Consider the following 5376-nt stretch of genomic DNA (forward strand, 5'->3'; position numbering starts at 1 on the left):
CTTCCCACTGAGGTGCCTTGATACAGCACTCTGGGAACAGCCTATTCATTCAGCAATTTCTTTCTGTGTCTTACCCTCTTGCTTGAGGGTGTCAATGATGGCCTTCTGGACAGCAGTCAGGTCGGCAGTCTTACCCATGATTGCGGTTTTGAGTAATGAACAAGGCTGGGAGTTTTTAAAAGCCTCAGGAATCTTTTGCAGGTGTTTAGAGTTATGTCGTTGATTCACATGGTTAGGTTAATAGCTTGTTTAGAGAACCTTTTCATGATATGCTAATTTTTTGGGACAGGCATTTTGGATTTTCATGAGCTGTGTAGTGATGTAGGGTTAGTTAGAGTAGGAGCTCCACTACAATCAATATTTAATGACGGGTTCTCTCTTTTTCGAGCTACTTGACAGATATGTGACAGAGAAGCTGTGTGGGAGATGGTCTAAAAACCAGTGACATGAGACGTTAATTTTCTTTGACCCATCAAAATGAATGTGGTCATTTATTAACAGAATCAAAATTTAACATCAACATTGTACACTTGATTATTCTGATTGAACGCAATAACACAGCTTAATTAATGAGCTTTACAATGAGAAATCATACGGCCATGATTTCTCACTTGCAACTAATTACAACAGACATATGCTTAGATCTTAAATCAATATCTGCAGACTTTTAGCTTATCTTTTACTGGCAAGATAGAAGAGTTTTAAAGATGGGAAATGAAGGAGTTTAAATGGAGAGGAAAGATGGATGAGGGGAAGTGTGTTGACGAAGAACGACACCCTCCATCCGAACCCAGCTCAACCTCGGTGCACTCGGTAGTGAAGCGACTCGTTACCTTTGCAGAAGATAGGCCAGCTCCGGTACGGAGTTCCATTTCAACGCTACCTTTCAGCGTCTCCTTAGGATGGCTGAGAATCGTCCGAAGTAGTGACGGTACTCCGTTCAACAACACGCTCACCTCACGGGTGGACTCACATGAGCTGTGAGTCCATCAGAGGTTCCACTCAGATGTGGAAGATTCCATAATCCCAACTAGACTCGGAAGAACTCCCAACTAACTCCAGCACTTCAGAACTTTTGTTCTGCTGTGCTCCCAGCCCTTTGGTTCAAGTGTAGAACTCCGAACTCTTCTGTTCGGTTCTGCTCTCAGAACTTTTCTGTTCGGTTCTGCTCTCAGAACTCTTCTGTTCCATGTCTCAGAACTGACTGGAACTAGGAAGTGTCGACATTTAAAGAGTTCTGTTTCCGGTCCCTTCTGGGAGTCCTGATTGGTTGAAAGAACCAACAGGGGTGTGGTTTTAGTGACGTAAGAGGTTACTACAAGTCAGAAAAACAGCGGAGATGTTTAAGAACAGACAGAGAAATGTTTTGGCGAAGTGGGAGGAAACAGGTGCCAACAGTTTCGTATTTCTGTCTGATAGGTTTTAAAAACATGATAGTTCGTTCCAATAAACTTGTTTGCGACTGTCTCCGACTTTTGACCGACATCACTCCTTCTCATTTCAGAGAGAAGATCAAAAGATGCATAATTACTTTGTAACAGACATCTAACTTGATTTCTACTTTGAATGAGGATTAAAAAATCATTAATACTGTTTCACAGTTGATTTAAAATGAGTGGTTCATTTCAACCTTTAAAAATGATTTGAACTAAACATACTTTGATTATCAAGACATTTGTAAAAATAGTAATGACAATATAAAAAAAGAGTGTTCTTTCAATTGATTGGTGCAGGACACAATTAGAAAGTCTCTGGATGAGCTTAATTTGTATTTCTGGATTCAAATCAATGAAATAACAGTTTGTCCCCTGAAGGTCTTCAGGGTCATGTTTTGACCTGAGGCTTAGTTCACTACAGCTGTATGCCATAATCATCAGTATTAAAACAATTAAAGACCTGAAATATTTCAGTTGGTGTGCAATGAATCTGAAATATATGAAAGTTTTATTTTTATCATTACATTATGGAAAATAATGACCTTTATCACAATATGCTAATTTTTTGAGAAGGACCTGTATGTGTGAGGGCCAAAAGTCTGGTTATGTACGGACTCCTAAATGTGCTTGTTTTCTACTGAAACATGGAGTAGGGTTGACCTTTAAAATGTGAGACAGCTGAGGAAGTTAACCAGTAAACAGAAATACCTGCTCCAGTTGCAGAAATCTTACAGAAACTGACAATCACTCATCTGTAGTGACTGCAAGTTGAACAAGAAAATGTGAAGTTAAAGGAAACATCCTTTGTCCCAAGGCCAGTTTAAGTATCATTTATATTTTTCTTTCTTTATGAATCGATTGTAACTTTTTTCACATTTTTCAACAAACAAAATGGAATTTGTTTTTTAATGTTAAGTCTAGGTATTAAAAAAACCCTAACATTTAGCTCTCCCCACTACCCAGTTATGTTGCTCTTATTTTGAAATGTAACCAGAAGCTCTGTGTTAAGAGAGGCGAAAAAAGAAGTTATGGAGACACCGCGGCAGTATACTGGAGCAATGTCCAACCGAGACGCCGCCAGTGTTGAACCTGAGACGCCGCTAATGTCGAACCGGTTAACACCATAGACATAACATGCCTGTGGTTAACACAATCTGCCAATAACGCCTTGTTTTTAGACATAATGTGTCTGTGGTTACGGCATTTTATCGTTCAGCCTTTTTTTCTATCGTCCAATCAGATGTGGCCGGCCAGACACGCCTATTTTTCTATCGTCCAATCAAATATGGCCGGCCAGACACCCATTTTTCTATCGCCCAATCAGATGCGGCCGGCCAGACACGCCTATTTTCATATAGTCCAATCAGATATGATCGCCCAGATACGCCTTCTGAATTTGCCTGCAGAGATACCTACTTGAAGACCACGGAGCTCAAATGTTTAATGAGATGTTTCTAAACGTAATCATAATTAATGACCAACCACTATCACTTGTAGAAAACAAAGGATTTCACAGCTTGATACTTGCAGTCAAGATATAGTTTACCCTGCAGGAGATATTTATCAGTACAACAGTAGACAATCATAAAAAACATATTTGAAAATTATATTAAAAACATAAACAGCTACACTATAAAGTGATGTAAAATACTAAAAACAGGAACATGTCTGTTGGTTTATGCTATGAACTTAGCAGATGTTTGAAGCCATTTAACATTTTATTTAATTTAATTCATTTATTCATTCATTTAAAAGAAACATTTTTTTTAAATCATCAAAAAGAAAACATTGAATGAAAAGAGTTCAGAAAGAAGAAAAAAAAAAATCTTATCTCTGCCCCTTATTTAAAAAAATATAAAATAACTAAACAATCACTAAAACTAATCACTTTAATATCCACTTTAAAACTAGGAATAAAAAGAAACATGTTTTGTGTTAGCAGAATTTAATTCTAACTTTAGAATTTATCCAACATTAATAAAACTTACCTCAAGTTGCCTTTTTGGACATGCATGCATAGATTTGTACAAATTGTACTTGAGAGGAGATTATTACAGCCTCATATAAAATCAATGATGATCATAATATCGGAACTGGATCGGTATGGCCGATACTCAGATCTAGGTATCGGGATTGGATGTTAAAAAAGTGGATCGGTGCATCCCTAATTATTATAACTCACAACTAATGAAAACCCCAAATTCAGTATCTCAGAAAATAAGAATATTACTTAAGACTAATAAAAAATTAAAAAAAAGATTTTTAGAAATGTTGGCCAACTGAAAAGTATGAACATGAAAAGTATGAACGTGTACAGCACTCAATACTTGGGGCTCCTTTTGCCTGGATTACTTTTGGAAAATAAAATCTGCATCTCCATAAAGTTGTTCAGCAGCAGGAAGCACGAAGTTCTCTAAAACTTCCTGGTAGACGGCTGCGTTGACCAACACCAGCAGATGACATGGCACCCCAAACCATCACTGACTGTGGAAACTTGACACTGGACCTCAAGCAACATGGATTCTGTGCCTCTCCTCTTCCTCCAGACTCTGGGACCTTGATTTCCAAAGGAAATGCAACATTTACTTACCAGAGAACATAACTTTGGACTACTCAGCAGCAGTCTCAGGCGAGACGCTTCTGACACTGTCTCTTGTTCAAGAGTGGTTTGACACAAGGAATGTGACAACTGAAACCCATGTCTTGCATACGTCTGAGCGTGGTGGTTCTTGAAGCACTGACTTCAGCTGCAGTCCACTCTTTGTGAATCTCCCCCACATTTTGGAATGGGTTTTGTTTCAACATCCTCTTCAGGATGCAGTTATCCTTATTGCTTCTACACTTTTTTCTACCACACCGTTTCCTTCCCTTTGCCTCTCTATTAATGTGCTTGGACACAGAGCTCTATGAACAGCCAGCTTCTTTAGCAATGACCTTTTGTGTCTGCCCTCCTTGTGCAAGGTGTCAGTGATCATCTTTTGGACAACTGTCGAGTCAGCAGTCTTCCCCATGATTGTGTAGCCTACAGAACTAGACTGAGAAACAATTTAAAGGACTTTGCAGGTGTTTTGAGTTATTAGCTGATTAGAGTGTGGCACCAGGTGTCTTCAATATTGAACCTTTCACAATATTCTAATTTTCTGAAATAATGAATTTGGGGTTTTTATTAGTTGTCAGTTATAATAATCAACATTAAAAGAATTAAACATTTGAAATATATCAGTGTGTGTGTAATACATGAATATAATACACAAGTTTCACTTTTTGAATGGAATTACTGAAATAAATCAACTTTTTCATGATACTCTAATTTTGTGACCAGCACCTGTATGCCAGTAAAGATGGACAAATGTTTACAACATTCTGTAAAGTCTTATAAATCACTGAGGTGGACATGTGGGGCCGAGATGGTATAGAGGCAGGGCAGCCGGCTTGGGACCCGAGAGTCCCAGGTTCGATCCCCAGTCACTGCACATCACGTGGCGTCTCTGGGCAGCACGTCTAATCCCCAAAAATGTCCCCCGGGCGCTTTCAATAGCTGCCCACTGCACCACCTGGTGGTGGATGGGTTAAATGCAGAGACTAATTTCGCCATTGTATGGAAACATACAGTGCTGACATTGTGATGACATTATTATTATTATTATTATTTCTGTCCACTGGATCGTTTCTGTGAGGAGCTACAAACAATCACAACTCAAAAACACACTCATCTGTGTGTGTGTCTGACTTAGAATCAGCTCCTCGTTCTCTCTTTAGCTTCAGAAATGTAAAACTCTGAGGAAGCGAGTGGAGGCAGACGTGCTCTGTGATTGGCTGGGTGGGCAGCGATGACATCACAGACTGATGATGCAGCTGATGAAACAAAGCTGATGGGGTGTGTGTGTGTGTGAGTGTGTGTGTGTGTGTGTGTGTGTGTGTGTGTGTGTGTGTGTGTGTG

General features: G+C 39.1%; 1 protein-coding gene across 2 annotated transcripts in view; it reads right to left on the minus strand.

Annotated features, from left to right (window-relative positions):
- Positions 1-5376, minus strand: part of cdc42bpab (CDC42 binding protein kinase alpha (DMPK-like) b) — a 114021-nt gene that overhangs the window by 5413 nt on the left and 103232 nt on the right. The window lies entirely within an intron of this gene.

The sequence above is a fragment of the Nematolebias whitei genome, chromosome 12 (assembly GCF_014905685.2).
Source record: "Nematolebias whitei isolate Nwh7 chromosome 12, NemWhi1, whole genome shotgun sequence".
Classification (NCBI taxonomy): domain Eukaryota; kingdom Metazoa; phylum Chordata; class Actinopteri; order Cyprinodontiformes; family Rivulidae; genus Nematolebias; species Nematolebias whitei.